The sequence below is a fragment of the Ochotona curzoniae genome, unplaced genomic scaffold (genome assembly GCF_017591425.1).
Source record: "Ochotona curzoniae isolate NIBS_2020 unplaced genomic scaffold, NIBS_Ocur_1.0 contig_64, whole genome shotgun sequence".
NCBI classification, from domain to species: Eukaryota; Metazoa; Chordata; class Mammalia; order Lagomorpha; family Ochotonidae; genus Ochotona; species Ochotona curzoniae.
The window spans coordinates 46584868-46607119 of record NW_024466502.1 but is presented as its reverse complement, the minus strand read 5'-3'; positions in this window follow the sequence as shown (position 1 = coordinate 46607119).

The following is a 22252-nucleotide window of genomic DNA, read 5'->3' as shown; positions in this document are numbered from 1 at the left end:
ATAAAGATGACAGAACATGAACTGCAACGCTATGTTTACAGCAGCATCATCCACAATAGTAAAGTGATGGAAAAAACCCAGCTGTCCGGCAAAAGAGGAATGGATAAAGAAATTGTGGTACATTTACTCCATGGAATACTACTCAGCCATTAGAAAGAAATTCTACCATTTGGAATAAAATGATCCCAACTAGAGACCATTGTGCTCAGTGAAATAAGCCAATCCCCAAAGGACAAATAGTGTATGTTCTGTCTGATATAAGGCAACCTTCATGCAAAATACAACTTAAACAGATATACAGGTAAACATATATACGCATATATTCTCATCCATGAACTATATAATGGAGGCCAGCATACAGGGAAGTGAAGATACGTTGCAGTTGCAATATGCATCTCTATTCTCAAATTAAAGAAGGACTCCCAGTGAAACCGTTAAACTTACCTTGGCAATAGGATACTAGACTTTCTACCATTGTCTATACCAACAAGGCCATGATACACTTAAATAGCAGAATGTTGGACTTGTGACTGTTCCTGAAGGACTATACTACTGTAATAATATGGGGGGAAAACTCTGGGGAGAGAAATGGGAGGAAGAAAGGGAAAATCCCTACAGAACCGTATCATGAAAAATAAAACTTAAAAGATGATAGGAGGAAAAATGTAGAGGTGTTGTACAGAATAGAATGTTGTGATGTTTACTAAGCATATATTATCTCCAAACTCAGCAATCTGTAAACCCTGAACATGCGCAGTTTTTGGTATGTCAATCATGTCTCCATAAACATTCAATAACATGAATATTGAAAATAAACTGAATTGCTAAAATATTTTAAAGTATTCCCTAATATGCTGGAAAAGATAAAAACAAACAGTAAATGCACAGTCAGAAAAAAATGGAAAACAGCCAGTTGACAGATTTTAATCCAGCCATATCAATAATATCATTAAACATAAGTAATCTCAATGTAACAAGTAAAAGAGATTTTCAAACTGGATAAAGAAAACAAAACCCAAATGTATGCTAACCAACACAAATTCACCTTGAATGTAATGACACAGATAGGCTTAAAGGAAAAAAAATACATAATTATACAACTAATAATCAGAAAAAAGTGGCATTGTTGTATTAATATAAAATATGATACATCTTAAAAGCATTACTGCAAAAGAGTAAGACAACAATTTATAAGTGGGTGAACTGCCCAAGAAGATATAATAATGCCAGACATGTCTTCACTTCAAAATCTGTTTTTTTGTAATTTTTAAATGTTTAACCTACAAAAAATTACGCATCTTCATGGGATTCTATTTGACGTACCTTAGACCTCATGATATACCATCCTTATGAGGGTAAATACATCTATCTTCCAACTTAATATTTACTTATGGTAAAAAAATTCAAAATTCCTTTTTCTAGCTTTTCTGAAATAACACACAGTACATTATCAGCACAATTTCCCAACTACGTAATGGAACACTAGAACTGATTATTCCTAGTGCCTAATAACTTAGCATCTGTTTATCAGTCTTTTCCTTCACTCTCTCTGCTCTACACCCTCCAGGCTCTGGCAAATTCATCTTTTTCTGGTCTCCATTAGTCATTAAAGAATACAAATTAAAGCTACAATGGGGTGCTACTACTCTGCTACTAAAATGATTAAAATTGTAGCAATCTGAAGAGTGGATAAAGAAGGACAACTGGAACTTTTATCCACTGCTAGTGGGAAAACTAAATATTACAGCTCTTTCTGGAAAAACCAAGTTAAACCCACCTTTACCACTCAACCTAGTAATCCCACTCCAAGGCTCCTATTCTGGAGAAGCAAAAACTATGTTCACTCAAAAAACCTAATATATCAATATTTATAACTGCTGACTGCATCATTACCAAAAATGAAACAACATAAATGTCCTTTCCTGATATGCCTTTTCCATGGATATTAACTGTGGCACACCCCATACAATAGAGTGTAGCTGAACAGAAATAAGAAATAAACACTTGTTGCATGAAGCATCATCAATGAAGCTTAGGTGTGTTTTGCTAAAGGAAGAAAGAGTACCCAATAGGTTACATCAAATTGCCTGTAAATGAGACTAATCAAAAAAATAAAAAATTGGCTAGGCATTGCAGATGGAGAGGGAATTGGCTATGAAAGGACAGTGTAAGATATTTTGTACAAAGCATGGAACTGACTTATGTTTATTGTGGTGATGGAAACATTTGTCAAAACAATATTCCACAAGAGTTGGCACTGGGGTGAAACAGATTAAGTTGCCACCAGCAACACTGGCATCCCATGTGGGCAACAGTTCAAATCCTGGCTGCTCCATTTTCCACCCAGCTCCTTGGTACTGTTTCTGGGAAGGTAGTGGAGGATGGTCCAATTCCTTGGGCTCACTTGGGAGACGTTGGTGGAGTTCTTGTCTACTGTTTCTGGTCTAGCTCAACCCTGGCTATTTCAGAGGAGGAGTAGGCCAGGTGATGAAAGATAATTTCTATCTTCCTCTTTCTCTCTCTTCAATTGATAGATATTTCAAAAATTTAAATAAATAAATAAACAAACCATACACAAGCAATACATTTTATAGCACTATAAGTTTAAGAATAAAAACAAAAATAAAAGATCTCTCATGCAAAGGAGATGATAGAAATGAAGAATAGTCCATATCCTTTAATCCTGGCAATTCTAGAAGGACTCTGTTAATCCTGTCCCCCAAATCCATTCCTTGTCCAAGCCGTCTCAGGTCACCAAGATCTCAGGCATGCCAATTAACTATGTGTTTTACCAGTTTTCCAGGAAAAAAAGTGCACCTTAAAGCATAATAACCAGCTATGTCCTGCCACTCCTTCTCCATGTACAAAGCCCCTACCTACAGGCCAGCATTACAGAATGTTTGCGCAAATATAACAACTCTCCTTCAACAAACTAGGGCTGAGAAGCCTATAAAAGTGCTATTTCAGCTGTTTTAAGCAGCTTATCATGATTTTGTGAGATTCTGGCTTCAAGACTTTGGATCCCTTCTTAATAACATTTAATGCTACCATTATGTAATTGAATCCATTTTGTCAGTGTAGTGGGAATATCATTAAACTGCAATTCATTTCACTGTCTTCTAGCTTTCAGACCCTCAAGTCCCACAGTCCAGAACACCAGGAACTTGGAGCAGGGAGTGATTCAAATCCTCCCCACGACCCTCTTGGGCCAGACTGACTTTTTCCACACTGCACCATGAGCTATTCTTTATTATCAAGACCCTGGAATGTAGCAGGTCTGCAGAGGGTGCATGTGAGAACTGCAGACCTGCTCCCTGGCTGCTCCTCTTCCACTCCCTGATGCTGAGTGAGTCTCCATTTTACTGAGCCTCAATCTGGGTGCAGGGCATCTTTGGAAATGCAATCGTATCAGGAGATGGTACTTTTTCTATCCGCTGCCCCCTCGATATTAAGTAATTGGCACCTTGCCACGTAACGTGCAAGTAGCCACATTATTATTGAAACCACATGTTCATTAACGAGGTTGGCACCAACTCAATCTCCACTGTCCAAAGTTAATGTTAAATTCCATTTTAGCCCAGACAACGGGACAGTGTAGGATACAGTTTGGGCACGAGAACAAACAGGCTTGTTTGATGAAATCTGAGTCTTCAACTGTTAGAAATATGATCCAGTTTCTATCTTGACATATGTCTGCACTGATGTTTCAGAGAGGAACATGTTTTGAAAGAAAACACCGTTCTCTCAGTGTTATCTTTGCAAGATTGTATTTAATTCTTTCCACCACTTGCAGGGACAACTAGAGCCTGCTGGCTTCTAGCTGGGCTGATCATTTCATCCCTGGAGATCCATGCAAGAGTGTTTCAGTTCATATAATAGAGTGACTCAGAACCATTGCTTTCAATTAAGAAAGCCTGAGACAGCTTGGAGAACAGTGCGCTCTTCTTTTGGAAGTAGGGAGGAGGGGTGTTAAGACAGAGAGGGAGGGTATGAGAAAAGAGAAGAGCAAAAGAACATTAGCAGGAAAAAAAAGAGACGTGATTTGTTCAAAATAAAATCATCAATTCTATGCTTTTATTAAAATTTAATTCAGATTGCACAAGTTCTCAATCTTTCAGACATTATTTATATACAACAGCTATTTAATCTCTTGCTCCATCCTGGTTGCAAGACATGCTGTATTTTTCTTTAATACTACTGTTATTTACACTCATGTGTGTGTCTCACGCACAGGTCAGAGGGCTTGGATTTTCCTGTGTGTCTTACTGGTACAGCAAACTCACTTCACGCATGTGTGCTGTGCAAAGCTGCCAAAAATAATTGTTCCAACCCATTAGTTGCAGTACTTTACAAAGAGAGTTTCTTACAGTTCACATACAAGGAGTCTTTAAAAATCTGGAAAAATGAAAATCATGAAAAAGATGGCTCAAGGATTTCAAAATCTTTTGCCCCCAAATAAATTTAACGTTTAATTCTACTTTGTACCAGCATTCTGAAGTCATGTGTTCAGGCCTTGTTCTTACACAACAACCACAAAGCAGCACCTCACAAATTTTGAAACCTACTTTTATGTTTGGGGCTGGAAATAGTGGAATCAAAGATCAGGTCTGTCCCCTTCACTCACGTGACCCATAAAGTATGATGATCCTCTACTAGATAGCAAATCTCTTATAATAAAATATTTTCCAGAAATCTGAGGATGAGTCTGTCTTCATTAGTATTTCTCCTACAGCAGTTATACTCCAATAAAAAATAAGCAGTCCTCTTAGGTCAGTGTAAACATATCAGTCACTAAGTAAGCCAGTAAACTTTCTGACAAGAATTACATGAACTGCCCAAAACAATGGATACTACCCAAAAGTAAGCCACATGTTTGGGTTCCAACAAAGCATGAATACTACATTATGAGAAAAAAAGAAAAACATCTTTGAAAAAGCTTATTATTTGGTTTTTCATTTTATTTTTGTTATTTAATCTTCACAAAAATTATTCAAGTACTATAATCTCATGGAAAATTCAGAATATTTCCCTTTTATTTATACTTCTCTGGGATTACGGTTTTTAATGATTTTTCTCTTGATTGGAAGGGTCTAATCTTCACTGTGCTAGAGGCTTTGAAAGGTTTTTCTGCAGTTATGTTAAGTATTCTAAGACCCAAGGACAAACATCCCTGAACAGTTTACCAAGTGTCCCCTCTTCCTGGGCTCCAAATTTGGTCTTTCCACAGCTCCAAATACTAACAGAATGAATAAAAATTTTAGTGACACTCCTTTTCACTTCCTGCAAATTCAATCAAAACCACTTGAAGACAGGCAAGCATCCTCTCTTGTCTGTGCAAACCAAGGGTTAACACTGACAAACAACGTGCTGAATGTGCTCGCTTATACATGTGCCTGCATGTTTAGTTGGAGCTACTCTCCCTTGCTCACTGTCCATATGACCTTTTCCAAGCAGCTAAGAAAGACACTCATTGTTTCCTTGCTTTTAGTGAGTTTAAAAATCTAGCCATCCCCACCCCAACAGAGAAGACAAGACAAAAATAATGCATAAAGCAAAGACGAAATATGCCCATCTCCCTGAGAAAAGCCACATATAAAGGCAGACATGAGATAGCAGTTGATTTAGAAGTTGCATCCATAGTTGTAATAGGCTTCACCAGCATAAAATATAGCTTGAATGCTTTCTCAGGCCCCACTCAGCTCCTGATATTTTCACCTTATACTATGTAGCAGTTCATTTCAACAGAAAAAATGGGGATAGCAGTTAATCACGCAGCTCTATGTGGCTAATCTGGGCACCAAAGCATTATAAGTTGTTAAGTTAATGAATGGATAGATAGATAGATATAGACATGCATAGAGTGAATCAAATTCAATCTATATTATACATAGTATTATATGTATTACAGATGGATTTTATAAAGTATATTTCCATATTTTATATATATTGATAAAGATAAAAGATGTTGCACATAAACTAATTGTGGCAGCTGCTCTCCCAAGACAGCCCTATACAATCCATTCCTCTTTTGGGTACATACACAGCATTGTTCTCCTCAGTGGATACAGTATATTTCCCTTCTCCTTGTATACTGGTTCTAGGACAACTTTGACCAATAAATTGTGATTGAATGTTCTGGGAGTTCTGAGCCCAGGTACTAAGGCCTGGCAGCCTCTGCATCCATCCACAGGCTTTGGGTTGCCAGGTGGAAAATCCAGTACTCCTTGATGTTAAGAAGGATCAGAGACAGGCTCTGCAAGCGTATGTACCTTGGTAAGCATCGAGACCTGAGACTCACAATTCCAATCACAATTGCATCTCCCCAATATTCTGAACATGAGAAATGCCTAGCAATAATAGAAATTATCCAATAGATAATTGAATAATTAGAAAACTATCCAATAGAGGATCTGTGAAATATAATCAAATTCTTGCTGTTCTAAGCCACATTTCAGAGTGGTTTCTCACATAGTAATCAATGAATGAAACTGTTTTTTAAATTAGCCATTTTTGTCAATTTGACAAAGCACCAACTTCAAATTTTAAATAAAACAAAACAAATAGGCACTTATTGTTTGTAGGTCTTCGAGGGTTGTTTTTCTTTCTTTTTCTTTTCGAATTGGTGGTGACTGAATATCAAAGAGTTTCATATGATAATATTTGAATGAGCTAAGTAGAACCTCCGTGAAATTGCTTTTAACTTACAGATCTTCTGTCAAATAAGGTTTTGGAATAGTGTGCCCAGAATGTTAGCAATTCTAAAAACCATTTAAAGCTGTTCTACTTTGGTTAATAACTTCTGTATCTAAATTTAGACACTGTTTAAAAAAGAGAGAAGCATTTCCCCAACATGACTAAAATTATCAAAAATATCAAATAGATTCAAATGTAGAAAGTAAAATGAATTCCACTGTATCTAAATACTCAGTTTAAACAACTACCAATCACTGTTAATTTTGTTTCATCTTTTTCCTAAGCCACCTGCCTGACTCTTCTAATTATTCAAAATATATTCAATAAAACATATTTCACTCACTCTTTTATGGGAGCATTCTTAGAGAAAATTCAGAGATTATTTTTCCGAACATGTGCACTAGGGTCTGCATCCAAAGCTATGCGTTTTTACTCACAGGCAGGACCAAGGACCAGGGAAAGGTGACAGAGCCCCACCAGAAGCCCTACCCCTGGTGCTCATGAACCCAGCACCCACCTCACAGGCACATGGAGAATATGGCAGTTCATTTGGTACCATCACAGAGGAAGGAGAACAGAGAAAATTGGGCAACTACCCCTGCAGACAACGACAGCAAAAATCTGGATGAATGGAGACTTGAGGTTGTCTACGTCAGCCAATGGGCACTGGGAAGATTTGCATCACCCTTGGATCGGTGAAAGTGACAGCACTGCAGGTTTATCCAAACCACTTGATCAGAACCCTCGGAACATGCACTATAGGGGGACCCTGGGTTGATACTGGGCAGTCCCTAGGGGACTGGGATGTTTGGGAGGTTGGGTGTGGCGTCCCTCTTCCCTCAGAGACAAGAAGAACTGGAGAATTAGGAGGCAATGATTTCACCCACTTCCTCTGATCCTTCATCCTTCCCATCCTGGTCAAACCTGTAATTATCATCAAATAAATTTAAAAATAAATAATAAATAATAAATGAATAAAAAGTTTTAAATAACTAATTATACAAGAGTTAGAGAGACAGAGAGAAAAAAGAGAAATGCTTATAAGCTGGTTTTCTCTCCCAACTGTCTACAAACCGAAAACATATTTCTGTCTTGATATTCCCAACCCTCAGTACCCATGAGTGTCGGAGGGATCCATGGTCATGACTGGGTCAGACCCTGTCACTACACTTGAGAAAAGCTAGAAGATGGAAACTCAATTCAGGTTCCAACATGAGGAACAGTAATCTAAGCACCACTACCTCTCCCTTAGGAGGAAGCAGAAGCAGGGATCCAATTTCGGCACTTTGATGTAGGAAGGAGGCATCCCGTTTGAGTCTAAACTGCTCAGCTAAACACCTGCTCTTCCACAAACATTTCTAAGTATCTCACATCTAAACATTTTAAGCATATGGGCTTAAAGGACTTTCATTTTGTTTAATGGAGATGCAAAAAAGGTCCACAACTTGCTCTGGTCCCTATATCTCTTTAAATCGCATGACCCTTCTCCTCTGTTCCTTTGTCATTTTTGGATTACTGTCCTATAGGTTTCTTTAATCCAGATTTGCTGACTGCATCCCTGTCATGTCATTTAACACATTCTGCTTTTTCTATATGATCCTATAAAATGATATTCATATCTGGAGATTTGCTGAAATTTAGATGTGGTTTTTTGTTTGTTTGTTTGTTTTGGCAAGAGTATTCCTTAGAGGGACATATTATATCTATCTCCCTATTGGTGGTCTTAGCAGTCATCGATGACAATTGCCTTCAGGCGTTAATTCCTTAAGGACTGCAAAATGATAGTTTAATTCTCTTCTAAGTATTACCTACAATCCACTGCTAAGAGCATTTCCTTTCATTAATTATTTGCCCTGAAATATTTTTATTTAACAAAGACAGGATAAATGTTTCATATTTCTTTTTTCCTTACTATTCTTCAAAATAATTGATCCCCTCCATTTTCTCAAGATGCCAAACTAATGCAGTATTTCTAGTACAACCAGAAGTCATAGATTTAAATATTTCTCGTGGGTCAACAATTCATTGGCAGTTATATCCTCATAATCACTCAAATTCTACCCAGCAGAAACAACTTTAAAATGATCCCTTTTGAATAAATACCAACAGTGCTATGATTGTCTGGAATTCTGAGTTTTTAGTGTGACAAGATATCCCGGACAAATCTGGTACATTCTCTGACCGACAGCTGGAATTAGCCATGTTTCAAGAAGCCCCTTTAATGGGACTTGGGATATAAAAACTACCATATGATTCCTAAATCTAGTCATTACCACTGCATTTGTAATTGTGTAACTTCATCACAATCAAAAAGATGTTTTTAATCATATTGAGTATATTTTGTAATCATTTATTTACACACACTTGACAGACACAATGAGAATGGGAGAGCTCTTCCACTCAATGGTTCACTTCCCAACAGCCAAGGTCGGGTGAGGCCAAAGCCAGGAGCCCAAAATTCCATCTACCTGTCCCACTTGGGTGGCAGTTGAGCACCTAAGCCATCATCTGCTACTCCACAGCATGCACATTAACAAAAAGCTGGATAGAAAGTATAGCAGCTTACTCTTGCAACATAGCACCTCCCCAGTAATGGGATGTAATAAACTTCAGGTTAAGCTACTGCATTTTACTTTACCTTCAGCCTACATTTGTTTTCTTTTCCTAAGGCTAAAAATTCTGGCTTTTATTTATACACAGAGAACATCATTAAACTTAGGTCTTTATCAATATGAAAACTAAGTTCTACCTCAATATAATTTAAACTTGAATTTTTCTTGCTATGCGTGGATTTCTTATCTGTTATATTGCCAAGGGCATTTGCATTTCATTTTTTGGTATGCTATCTCCAGCTGTATTCAGTTTTTCTCCAGGATTATTACTGTTTTAATCCCTTTGTTTTTAGAAGCTCATTTTATATAAAGAATGTAATTCACTGTCCATGTATAAGTAGCAGCTAACTTTGCCCTTTTTGTTTTTCTTACGGTAGTTTTCTTATGCTTTTCTTATATATAGTTTATTCATATTTATGCTATCAAGTGTATCAATATTTCTGTTACGACTTCTGAATTTTGAGCCATAATTAGGTTGGTACTTTTTTTCTTCTGGTACGAGTACAGTATCACATTTTAAAATTTTAATTTTTAGGCCTTGAATACACGGTCAGCCATTTGGCCTAAAGGTTAAGATGCCAGTTAAAGCTCCCATGTCCCAGATGTGAACGGCTGCTTGTGACACCCACCTCTGACTCCTAACTCCAGCCTTGTAATAATGCAGACCCTGAGATGCACTGGTGTTGAATCAAAAAATTGGGTTCCTAGCTCTCAGTTTTTTGTTAGCCTAGACCAAAATGTTGCAAGCATTTGGGAAATGAAGTATTAGATTTCTCTATGCCTTCCAAATACAACTTTTAAGGAATTAATTCCAAACATTTAAAGTTCAGCTCTTTTTCCTATGCACATGTACTTAGATTCACTTGAGGACCTTCTCCACTGGCCCACTTACTTAAGCACTCAAATCAGCCTTTTAAAAAATTATATAGGTGTTACAACATTTCTTGTTATCAATTAAAATTAATCCATTCTTCATCTTTTTCTTCTTTATTTGTTCTTTCTTATTATAACAAACTTTTTAGTCAACCTGTCCAGTAGACTATAAAAAATAAAAAGCCTCATGGTATTTTTATTAGGATTGCATTACATTTACAAACTAATTCAAGCTGGATTGACAACTTTATGATGCTGAATTTCCCAGTTCAAGAACATATTATGCCTTTCCATTTGCTCAGGTTTACTTTCTCATTGGGGGGAAATATTTACAATTTTCCTCAATACAGATTTAGTATTACTAATCCCATGCCAGAAATACTTCGAAACTCTAAGTTTTCTGAGCACTGAGATGATGTCATAAGTGGAAAGTTTTGCAATGGACATATTGTGATAGGCTGGAATCAAAACATAGGCATACTAAAAATATTGTATAAAATCACCTCCAAGCAATATATAATATTACATATACAAAATACGAGTTTCTTATTTAGACTAGGCTTCTTAACTCAAGATAGCTCTCTCTACACACACACACACACACACACACACAAAGACACACAAATAGTCCAAAGTCAAAAAATATTAAATTTGAAATATTTTTGGTCTGAAGCATTTTGGATAAGGGAGACTCAATCTGTAGACTTTTTATTTTATGTCTTGTTAAGTAAAGACCTTAAGCATTTGCTTTTTACTTAATTTTACCTGGTTTTGTTTCATCTTATTAGCTAGTATAAGTAGAAATTTTTTTCTTTATATCTATTAAGCAATTTTTATTTTCATGTATAAAGGCCTATTTTTGCATGCTTATTTTTTTCCTCTATACTCAATGACAAATCATTACAGTAGTTTTTCAATTGACAGTTTGTGATTTCCAGGTATTCATCCATTCATTCAATTCAATCTAAAAAGGTAATTTTCCTGTTTCCATTTTCTTATTTTTTGAGAGAATGACACATATACGTGAAAAATATATTTATAACTCCCATCTACTGGCTTATTTTCCCAAAGGCCTGCAAAGGCCAAGACAAGGGGAGCCACAAACCTGAGCCACATCTCCCATGTGCAAAGGAAGAACCCAATTACATGTTCTGTCAGTAGTACCTCTAAGAATCAGCATTAGGAGGAAGCTGGAGTCAGGAGCCACAGCTTGCAATCAAATCCAGGCACCCTCAGGTGGGATTCGGGTGTCCTAACTGGCATTCTAACTTTTAGGCTAAACTTCCACCCCCCAAGTACTTACTGCAGATTGAATTGCTTCCCATGTCTCCTTGTAATAATACATGGTAGTGGAGACAGTGGGTATCTTGGTCTTGATTTTGACTCTTGCTGTAGCAAGAAAAACATGAAGATTTGGCACTTAAGATTATCATCATGCTTTTAAAACATCTGCCAATTTCCATTTTGTTCAGCATTTTGTAACATGAATTAATTTGGTCAAATACTTTTACACTTCTAAAGAGATACTAATTTTCCCCTTAAGCTCTTGGATTTCCTAATGCTGAATGAATTTTGTATCACTCTAGTAAACCCCAGATGGCTACAATGTATGTTTAACATGCTATTAAATCTTATCTGATAATATTTTATTTGCAAAGTTTTACCCATTTCCCAGAGATAGTATTCTAACAAGAAGGAGCCTTGTTAGATGTGGGAGAACTGCTATTGCATCTCACAAATCAAATGTTAAAAATCTTCCTTCATTATGGTATTCCATACTATCACCTTATTAAAATTGAGGTTATCGTCTTTGGAGATATTTCCAGAATTTCCCTGTGAATCTTAAAGAAGTTTATGAGTTTTTTGTTTGTTTTTGTTTGTTGTGTAGGAAAGCTTCTTACCTACTTTATTTCTTGTGTCAAAATTGATCAGTTTATTTTCTTTGTTTCTACTAAGATCAACTTTGACTTTTTACTAAAATCAAGTATTTTCATCTAGGTTTTCAAAGCTCTGTACACCCAGCATGTAAAACACTCTCCTGTGATTCGTATTCCATATTTTGAGAGTTCCTTCCACTTGTTCATTGACAATGGTATTCAACTTTGCTTTTTTCCATTTTGTTCTTGGAAAGATGTAGCTGGCAGTTTGTTTATTTTGATACTTTTTTTTCCCATACTGTTTCCTTCATGTTTAAAGGGGGGTATTAAGAGAGAAGGCCCACCCAATTTTCGACCCTCCCCAGGTCCCAGATATAGGGCATGCTCTGAGGTTCTTGCTCAAGTGGATTTGATATTTCAACAGTTATGAATCACTGCCAATCTTGTCACTCCAGGCACTATGAGGTCCTTGAAAAATCCACTGGTTGACATAGTCCATCATGGAGTCTCTGTTCGCCCCGTATTTCGTTGCCAAGATATAGCTGAGATGGTTGGTTGACCTGTTTTGTCTTCTCTCTTTTCTTGGTTAGGGTTCTGTGTCCAGCATTTTGATGGGGGAGATCTCCAAAGAAACTTTGTCTGAGGTGTTCTCAAACCAGATTCTTGTATGTGCTAGCAAGTATAGGGCCTGGCACAGTCCATCACCCTGATCAGCTGGAGGTTGAAATTGCTGCGTTGGTTCTGTTTTCACTTCATACTTTCACTGGAACCAATGGGTGTTGCAGTCCAGCCTGATTCTGCCCAGCACATACTCGGCCCTCGCATAAACCAGTGGGAGCTGCAGCCTAGTTGGAGTGACCCACAATAACCCCCACCAGGCCCGCCCCCTACCCTGGTTTGCCAGTATGTGTAACAGTAATCCAGTCTGTGCCACACCCCATTCCACCCCAGCTGCTGTGCTAGTTTTATGCCCTCCCATGGAAGTGGTAACCCAAGAGGGATGAGCCCACTATTTCCCTCCCAGGCCTCTCCCACTCCCAGTTTATGCACTCTCCAGATAGTTCTGTGGTTTGACTTGACAGAACTGGCCCCCAGTGCCAGCTTCTGCCAGCTGATGCTGTGGCTAAGCCCAAACAACCCTCACCCACTCTAATTTTGTTTGCACCAGTAGGAATAATCTGCTTATTTGAAAGGCAGAGTTACAAAGAAGAAAAACAGAAGAAAAGATCTTTGATCCATGGATTTGCTCCCCTAATGGCTGCAATGGCATACTTGGAAAGCCCAAGATGAAGGAGTGGTATCTGAAAAGGCCCTCTTGCTACTTGGAAAGCCCAAGATGAAGGAGCAGTATCTGAAAAGGCCTTCTTGCTGTGTCATCCCATGGCAGAAGCAAGCGAGTGAGAGGAGGCAAGCATCAGAGCACACAGCTCACACCACTCCGCCTCAGCACTCTCATTCACACGAGAGCGGGGCTCCTGTAGTCTACGCACTTCACACTGGGTCCCAGCTCCCATCAGTGCTGCACTGTGAGCTTCCAGTACTTAAGACTTCTAGAGCAGCCTTTCCAAACTGGAGCACCGATAACCCCTCTACATTCTTCATCATTTTTTATCTTACCTGCCAGGTCAGAGAATATAGACAGTGTAAACTATCAAATTTATCGCTTATAATTACTACATCATTTTAATGTGTCAGATTTATATGTGTTAAGGCTCTTAAGCCACTCCCTACAATTGCTTCAGTTACCTGGAGCTAATTTTTTTTTTTAAAGATTTATTTTTATTATTTTTTTATTGGAAAGGCGGATATACAGAGAGGAGAGACAGAGAGGAAGATCTTCCGTCCGATGATTCACTCCCCAAGTGAGCGCAACGGCCGATACTATGCCGATCCGAAGCCAGGAGACTCTTCCGGGTCTCCCACGCGGGTGCAGGTTCCCAAAGCTTTGGGCCGTCCTCGACTGCTTTCCCGGGCCACAGGCAGGGAGCTGGAAGGGAAGAGGGGCTGCCGGGATTAGAACCGGCGCCCATATGGGATCCCGGGCGTGCAAGGCGAGGACCTTAACCACTGCGCCACCGCGCCGGGCCCTGGAGCTAATTTTTAAGTAGAGTCTCCAATGAAGTCTCAAGGGAAACAAATATTCTAAAGTTTTTGCATAGTTATTAATGACAGTTTTCCCTAGGAGGTCTCATCTGATTGGCTCATATTTCAGCTCCAGACTCCCTTAAATATACTACTTTGTCATCAGCTGGAATAAAATTGAAAAGTTTTATATAATCTGATTGTTTCTTTTATCAGGGATTTCATCCTTTTGCTTAGATGACCAAAAGAGTTTCTTTTCTGTCAAGCACTAGTAGATCACATCTTCATTTTTCATGTTTGCAGCATTTTTTGAAGATTTGTTTATTTTTATTGGAAGGGCAGATATACAGAGAGAAGAGGGAAAGATCATCCATTCACTGGTTCACTCCTCAAGTGGCCGCAACACTCTCAACTGAGCCGATCTGAAGCCACGAGCCAGAATTTCCTCCAGCTCTCCCATACCAGTGCAGGGTCCCAAGGCTGTGGGTCATCCTCTACTGCTTCCCAGGCCACAAACAGGAAGCTGGATGGAAAGCAGAGCAATTGGGACATGAACCCTACCACATGGGATCCTTGGCTATTGTGCTGGCCCTACGTTTTAAGCAGTTTTATGTCAGGATATATTTGATGAATCATAATTTTGAAAACTTTTTATTTCATTGTGTGGTTCCTTCCTGAAGTAGTTTATCATGAATGCATTGAAAATTTACTGTCTGTTTCTACAGCTATCACTTTTTTTCAACGCATTCAACTTCTGTATCAATTTTTAGATTTTTATGTTTTTCTACTTTATTTTATGCATTATTCAATATTTTTCCATGATGTTAGCTTTCTTTTAATGTGTATTTCAGTAATACACTTGAATTTTTCAGTTTTATTTATTTCTTTCTTAAATTCGGGCATCTCTATTATTTTTCTTCAGTCTCTTCATTTCCCATTTTTTTCTAGTTATTTGCATTGTTCTTTCCTATCTGTTATTTTCTTTTAATTTCCATTGATCCCTTTTGAAATATTAAGGTGCAGCTTTTATGTGCTTATGAACCCATTTTCCTGTAGTGCCTTCATTATCTGCAAAGACAGTTTACTCATTCTGCGTTTTGCTTACAATAACATCATAAGAAATTTAAGTGTAATATTTTCCAATGTTATGTTAAAGTGAGATGAGTATTCCTTTTTAAGATGATTTATGTACTTGGAAGGCAGGGTGACAGAAAAAGGGAAAGACAAAAAGGGGAGAGAGAGAAGGAAAAAGAAACAGTGAGAGTGCAAACAGCTGGAACAGTCAGCGATGTGCCAGGCCAAAGTCAGAAGCCAGGAACTCTCTGTAGGTGGGAGGTACTCAAGTGCTTGAGTCATCATATAAAACTTCCCACACGCAAGAGCAAAGAGCAGGATCAGCACTGCCATATGATATGTGCATTTCCCAAGAGATGTGGAATTAGCATGCTGTGCCATAACTCTGGTCCCAAGATTGAGTGTTCTTCTAAGTCTCACTTTATGTCTTGCATCAACATCTTCTGCTTCGGTCTTGTCACTGTTTTTCCTTGGAAGACCTTAAAATGTGGCCTTAATACTCTTTGACATCTACTTCCTCTGCTTCTCTGCCTCACTTTTGGCTGTGCCTTCTTTCTCTTTTAACCCTGTTGTCTCTGTTCTCGACGTGGGTCCCAAATGCAGTCTCTCCTCAATCCAGACTTTGCACGGAGCATGAACATCAGCTGGTTAGTTGCAAGGCTGTATAGACCAGACAATCACAGTATCATCAGACATGACTATAGTCTCCTTGCATGAATCTATGAATTGAGTTGGAAAAGACCCTTCCAAGATTCAGTTGTTCACTCAGATAAGATCCCAAAGTTTGACAGTAACTAGCAAGGGTGACAGGGGTTCTCTGCTCTCAGTTATTGTCATCTTTTTCCTGAACAGTTTCAAAAATACCAAGCAAGCATTGCTGCTATCATAATTTTGTCCCCACATGTATATGTAGTAGACTGCATTATTCTTGATTGTATCACTACACTTTTTATTTTGCTACTCTGTTTATGTTTGTTGGAGAATTAGTGATAGTCATGCACTACCTGACACCACTGCTGCCTTGTCATAATTCATATTTCCCTATCTACTGTAGTTTTCAAATAATTAGAGCATTTTCCTGCTCTACAGAACATATCTCACTCGTGCTTGCAATGGACAACTGAGGACTACCATTGAACTTAGAAGATAAAAAAAAGTTAATATAAAAAGCACTTTGTGGGCTTGGTGCAAATAGCCTAGTGGCTAAAGTCTTTACCTTGCATGTACTGGGATGCCATATTGGCGCTGAGTCTAGCCCCGGCAGTCCTGCTTCCCTTCCAGCTCCCTGCTTGTGGCCTGGAAAAGCAGTCAAGGATGGCCCAAAGCCCTGGGATCCTGCACCCACAAGGGAGACCTGGAAGAGGTTCCGGATTTGGGATCAACTGGGCTCCGACTGCTGCAGTCACTTGGCGAGTGAACCAGCAGACGGAAGATCCTCTCTGTCTCTCCTCCTCTCTGTATATCTGATTTTCCAGTAAAAATAAAAATCTAGCTGCTCCACTTCCAATCCAGCTCTCTCTCTCTCTCTCTGCTTATGGCCTGGGAAAACAGGATAGGATGGCCCAAGTCCTTGGGACCCTGCACTCACATGGGAGATTCAGATGAGGCTCCTAGTTCCAAGCTTTGGATTAGATCATCTCTGGCCATGATAACTACTTGGGGAGAAAACCACTGGATGGAAAACATTCTCTATCTCTCCTTCTCTCTGTAAATTTGACTTTCCAATAAAAATAAATATGTCTTTACAAAAAGATGTTTTACTTTTATTGAAAAGGCATATTTTAGGTATGCAGAGGACTGGCCAGTTGAGGCATTGTGCTGCCCACAAAGTAAATAATTTATTTTTAAAGTTTAAATGAGTCAAAATAGATAACAGGCTTAGAAGATTAAGTAGAAATTACACTTGGCACATGGTAAATGCTATATGTTAGCTGCTATTATTATAATGATATATGTTGTTTTCACCAAGGGAATATACACTCTAGCGTTTCTCCACTTTATCTTATTACTAGATAAGGAATGAATTATGGTTTACACAGAATATTGTATCTGTGGAACATTAAGAGACATGGTGCTCTAAATATGATCTACTTCAAAAAAATAGAAAACTCTATGTAAAAAGAAGAAAAGATTTGTCCCACATATTTGAGTTCTTTAACACTGAATTGAGTTTTTACATTTAAAAAAATATATTTTTCATGATACAGTTCTATAGGTTCATAAATTTTCTTTCTACCCTCCCCAGTTGCCCTCCCACCACCATTTTCCCTATATTATTACAATATTATAGTCCTTCAGAAATAGTCACAAGTCCATCATTCTGTTACCTAAGTGTATAATGACTTTGCAGGTGTAGACAATGATAGAAAGTCCAGAAGCCTATTGTCAAGATGTATTTAACAGTTTCATTAGGAGTGTATCTTTTCTCTCACGGCATTCACCTGCTCACCTCACTCTTTCCTTTCTCCTCCTCCCCTAACATGCTGCTTGCAAAATTATCAACATCACAGTAGAGGAGACTCTTACAGTCAGCTTGCCCAAGCACCATATCCATAGATAGATGCAAACTTAGACACTTTTTCCCTCAAAGAAAACACTGGACAGAAGAGATACAGAAGCAGATTTCTAGATTGAGTTGCTCTAAAAAATGGAATACATTTGTACTGATGTCTATAATTTACTTTAATATATCCCATATAATCAATGCAGCAAAATGCCTGGTCACTTAAGACTTGAATTCTAAGGATGGTTAGCTTCGATGACATTCAAAATGCATAGTTCATATGTGTTCACCCCCCTGCACTTCAGAAAATTTCTACCAAAATTTCTAGCTACCAGTATCTCAATCAACAAGCTCCTTTGCTTATTAGATTCTGGAATGTAAAACAAAAAAGTTGCTACTGGCTAAACTAGTGACTAACATGAATATTACAAATGAATTCTCATTGATAATTGTCATAGATGAATTTAAGAAATACAAAATAAGGAAATGGCCAAAATAATTTGGATGAACAGAGTCTAAAAGTCTAGTGATATTGCATTCTGAATAATTAGGGATGATGCTTGATTGCCACTGTTGACTTAAGTGTATTTCTAATTTCATGATGTCTACTGCAGGGCTCAAAATTCTGATTCTGGAATACTATCCCTGCTTATAATGAATCCTTCATACAAGATGTGGTGAAAGCACCAATAGGGGAAGACAGTTTAAATGCAACCAAACCTACAGGACAAATTTTGTGGCCTGTCCTGAAGTGGCTTGCTAATAAATGGTAGTGCAATGGATGCACAAAACAGAGTCTCTTCGTTATTCACAATTTCACTACAGTTTGTGGAGGAGTAGCTGATCCTAGACATATCAGAACTCTTCAGTAGCCACTGCTATCTGCCAATGAACAAATATACAAACACAACAAAAGTTTAAGAGTTGTGAATTAGTCAAAATATTATTTGGGAAGTGAACTGTGTGTCATTGAAGAAATTTAAGAGTTTGGATCAGTTTGAACAGTTGCCAAAGTATCTATTTTTTATATAACAGGTATTACTTTTATAGCAATAATAGATCAACAGAATCATTGATGATATGGAGAGTTCATGTATACTGTATACATCCGTGTCTTAGCTGATTATAGCCTGCTTCATCAGAATGCCTGAAACTGGCTAGGCTACCGGAACAGAAATTCGGTAGCTTATAGTTCTGGAGCCTAAGGAGTCCATGATCAAAGCATCAGCACATGGGAAGGGCTTCTTGCTGCGTCATCACACAGTAGAGAGAAGAAGGAGAAGGGCATAAAGAGAGAGAGAAAGCTACACTTTGATAATATGCCCATCCTTTTCATACCAGCATTAATCTATTCTGCAATCATTTCTCATTAGGCTTCACCTTCCAACACCACTGCAGTGTTGACTAAGTTGTCAGCCCTTGCTTTTCAGGAACACACTCAGACTATAGTCCCTAGTTTTGTATATTTTTAATGTCTTACATTTATAATGAATGCATTTTATTTATTTTGGTTAATGACCAAATATTAATAATTGATTACTAACTAAATTCCATGATTTCTTTATGTTTCCTTAATTTTAACCTAGTGCCCTTCATCTGCTCCAGGATCCCAAACCAAAACCCTTGGTGCATCAAGCCATCTTATCTCCTGAGGCTCCCTCACTGCTGTGTCCCTTTTTCAGCCTGCTCTTGGATTTGATAACTTGGGAGGCTGGGAGAAGCGCTGATCTGGTATTTGGAAAACTCAGCACTGTATACTGGACTGTCAGCATTGTTTTTGTCTCAAGAGCAGATGGTGGTTACAGGTTACTGGAAAGAAGACTTCAGAATCAAGTTCATTTTCATCCCATCATATCCAGGAAACATGTTGTCTACATGACTGTGGCTTTTAGCACTGGCCTTGGCTAGCTGAGGTGATATTTGTCAGGTTTCTCCACTGTAAAATATTCCTTCCCCCTTTTCATCTTTATGCTGTACATTTCAAAGGAAACCACTACATGCAGCTCATACCTAAGTAACGCAAGTTTAGCTTCCAGCTTAGGACAGGACAGTTATCTACATAAAACTATTTGCAACTATTCTGCATGGGGCTAATACACCTGTTAAATCAATCACTTTGATTCCATGAATTAGCTTTAAGAATCCTGCCACCTCTGTAGACGTTCTGTATTTTAAATGATTTACAATATTTTCATATTTTTCTAGGCTCTTATAAGCACATACCTAGATGTCTTATTTCACCAGTTATCTTGATTGTCAGGCAATTTTTCACAAGGTCAAAGAAATGGCTAATATTCTTAAATGATGTTATTATTCTGTTCTATTAGTGATTCACTGAGTTTTGAGTACATCACTATCAACAGTTACATATGGAATACTTCAAAAAGGCATTCAGACTTAGGGGATTTTGCAAAAGATTTTGCAGCAATCTTATGAATATAAGGCAGTATCAACCAGCTTGTTTCAAAAACAATAATTCAATGATAACTTCATAAATTTTCAGCAATTAGGAAAACAAAGTAGGGCCCAGCGTGGTGGCCTAGCAGCTAAAGTCCTCGCCTTGAACGTGCCCAGGATCCCATATGGGCGCCAGTTCTAATCCCGGCTGTTTCACTTCCCATCCAGCTCCCTGCTTGTGGCCTGGGAAAGCAGTTGAGGATGACCCAAAGCCTTGGGACCCTGCACCAGCATTCAAGACCTGGAGGAAGTTCCTGGCTCGTGGCTTCAGATTGGCACAGCATCGGCCATTGCAGTCACTTGGGGAGTGAATCATTGGACGGAAGATCTTCCTCTCTGTCTCAACTTCTCTCTATATATCTGACTTTTTAATAAAAGTAAAATAAATCTTTTTTAAAAAAGAAAACAAAGTAAACTACTCATTGGAGGCAGCAGCCCAAGCCTGCACAATTACATTTTGTTCTTTAAATGTTGCTTCCTTCTTGTACCAAGACTGTCAGAAGAGGGCTCTCCAAGAGAGAAGAAGTGGCAGGGGCGGGGGGGGGGGGGGGGGTCAAATGTCAATCATGAGTTCCCAAGAGAGAAGACAAGATCCTGGAAGGTCTGTAGTTTCCAGATGTTTGTTTCATGACAAAAAGACATCAGAAGTGATGGGAGGAAGTCTAAATAAGCACAAGAATGTTACTTTCAGAAAAAAAAAAATGATCATTTCAGACTTTAATGTTAATTTTCCATTTCCCTGGAGAAGAGGTTAAAGGTAAAATAAAGTATATTCCCCCACAGTTCATCTGCTATCAGGCTTGGATAACTGGATAAATTACGATGAAGGAGGGAGTTATTGTGCTTGTCTTCACTTATTTTAAAGTACTTCTTCTCAACCTCTCTTCTAAAATGAGGTCAGAATGAAAATTTTCATTTAAAAATAAAAACAAATGCATTTGTAACACAAATGTAAAAATTATATTGCATCTGAGCAATACTCATATATACAGTAGGCACAGTGTGATGCTTTGCTTCCTGCTTTATGATAAGATTAAGTTTGGCAGTTACCGTATTATAATAATAACAGTATCTGTATTGGCTACCATTTTGCAACTGAAAAAAAGCATTTTTGCATTTATCATATGCACCATTCATTCCTATAGATCAGAAAAGGATGTTACTAGTATTTCCATTTTACAAATGTGGCAACATTACTCAGTAAGGTGAAGTGACTTTTGCATAGCAGGAATCCAGTTCTCTGAATTTCCTTCTGGTTGGTTCAACCAATAATGTGGACCTGCATTGCAGAGGCCAACTGTATAGTTTTCCACAATAGAAGTTGTCCTAGGTAAAAAGTAAGGGCTCTACTGTCAAGATGCTAAATTTAGTTCACTCAAGGGTTTAATGCCTACATGTACATCACATCTGCATACACATGCCTCCAAGAATCATTGCATTTTTTCCGTGAAAGCCAAAATGCTGACAATATTTTTTGTATTTTTTAAATAAAGATTTCTTAATTTTTATTGGAAAAACACATTTCTAGAGAGACAAAGAAAGATCTGCTACCTACTTGTTCATTCCCTACATGGTCACACAGCCAGAGCTGCCTGACCTGAAGCCAGGAGCTATAAGCCGCTTCTGGGTCTCTGCCGCTTCTGGGTCTCTGATGTGGTACAGGGTCTCAGGCTTTGGGTCATCCTCTGCTGCTTTTTCAAGCCATAAGTATGGACTTGGGTGGAAAGTGGAGCAGCCAGGGCATAAACTGGCACTCATATGGGATTTTGCAGGTGAAGAGAGCCAGCCAGTTGAGCTTTTATGTTGGTCCTGATGCTGACAATACTTACTTTAAGTTCTCTGTATTATGAAAATGGAAGTTATTTCTTTTCAAATATAAATATCATTGGAAAGGCTTTAATTAAAATTTTAATTGCAGAGGCATAATGACATAAAAACAACAGAGGACGCTCCTTTCAGCTGGTTCACTTGCCAAATGCCCACAGTCTCCAGGACTGGACCATTGCTGTAGCCAGTAGCATGGATGACATTCCAGAGTTGTCAGGTGAGTGGCAGGACCACAGTTACTGGAGGTATCATTG